Consider the following 2,000-nt stretch of genomic DNA (forward strand, 5'->3'; position numbering starts at 1 on the left):
CTAAGGTGCACCTGACTCAAGCCATGATATTTTCAATTGCCTCATATGCATGTGAAATTTGAACAATGAATAAGGAAGACAGAAGAAAAATTGATGCCTTTAAATTATGGTGGTGGCAAACAATATTGAATATACCATGGACTGCCAGAAGAATGAACAAATCTGTCTTGGAAGAAGTACAGCCAGAATGCTCCTTAGAAGCCAGGATGGCAAAACTTCCTCTCATGTACTTTGGACATGTTATCAGGAGGGATTAGTCCCTGGAGAAGGATGTCATGCTTGGTAAAGTAGAGGGTCAGCAAAAAAGAGAAAGACCTTCAATGAGAGGGATTGACACAGTGGCTACAACAACGGGCTCAAACTGAGCAACGATTGTAGGATGGCACAGGGCTGGGCAGTGTTTCATTCTGTTGTATATAGGGCTGTTGTGAGTCGGAACTGTCTAGACAGCACCTAAGAACAACAACAGAAAGAACTCTTAAAACTTAACAACAAGAAGACAAAGAACCCAATGAAAAAATGGGTAAAGGACCTGAATAGACGTTTCACCAAAAAGGATATACAAATGGGCAACATGCACATGAAAGGGTGCTCAGTGTTTAGGAAAATGCCATCAACAATTTAATAAAGCATATTAGCCATGGCTAATTCCACTCTGCTCAATTAAAATGACACCATCAAACTGGGATTTGAGGCCATTTTTAATTGCTGTGTTATTTAGAGTAGGTTAACCTGTGATAACCAATAGACTCAAACATTTTAGCACACTTCCAGGCAGACTTTTAGGGACTTAAGTGAAGGAAGTTCTGCCACCTTCAACATAGAACTCCCTGGATTGCTCTGAATATTGTCATTGCTGTGAGCTTGGAGGGAGAAAAAAAGAAATGAGGAGCCCACATAGGAAGGTTTTATGAACAGCCCTGGTTGTAATAAAAATGTCATCCACTCACATTCAACTGTAGAAAACTCAATCACTTTGCTAATCTAACTTCAAGGAAGGCATAGCAATATAGTCCAGATGAGTGCCAAAGAAGAAGAAAAAACACTTTGATGCACAATTAGAAGTGTCTGCTAATTAACAAAATTTGGAGGGAATTTTCCATGTCTGGGGGACAGCTGGATGATCCTTGTATCATTGCACCAAGCTGGCATATTTGTCTGGGGTCACAGAAAGTCGGCCTGAATGCTGGGCACATAACTGGCACTCAACAAATATTTGTTGAACAAATAAATGAGTGAATGAATGAGAGCCTTGGAAACTAATGTTAAAATTTTCAAGGATAAGGATGGCTCTTTAAATATAGCATAATGATTGACAGATCTCTTCACTCAAACTGATCTGAATTCAAATCCTGGATCTGCCACTTAATACTTTTGTGAACTTACAAGTCACTTAATCATATTGAACCTCAGTATCTGTAAAGTAGGGATGATGATAATAATATCTACCTCAAAGGAATGTTTTCGTAATTAAATGAGATTCTTCTTATAAAGCAAGGAACATAGGACAGTTGCTGGCTCATTGGGTTTAAAAGATAGTTGTTATTATTGTTACTACTACTATCACTACTACTACTACAACTACTACAGACTTTCAAATGGAAGTTGTTTGACTACAGAACCCACTTTTAACTAGGAAATGAATGTTAAAAATGTCATTTTCAGTGAAACAATTACAGATCCAATTTAATATTAAAAATAGCTTCATTCCTACTCTAAAATCCTATGGGTATATTTACTTTTTCCTATCTGGCATATGTTGCAACCTCTTTCTATGTGATCTCTGAAATGTTTAGATCTAGACCATTTGGTTTGTGAGTTTTGAAAAGTCTTCTAGTGGGATAGAGGGTTTATCATTAGTATCAGAATGATATGACCAAATGTATCTTATTATTGATGAAAAGCAATTGTGTCATGTCTCTGTTATTGTTAGTTAATATTGACTTAATACAGAATTATTGTTAATAATAAAAGTACGAACAAAGAAGTTACAATGAATT

This window comes from Trichechus manatus, unplaced genomic scaffold, assembly GCF_000243295.1.
Source record: "Trichechus manatus latirostris isolate Lorelei unplaced genomic scaffold, TriManLat1.0 scaffold00224, whole genome shotgun sequence".
NCBI lineage: Eukaryota > Metazoa > Chordata > Mammalia > Sirenia > Trichechidae > Trichechus > Trichechus manatus.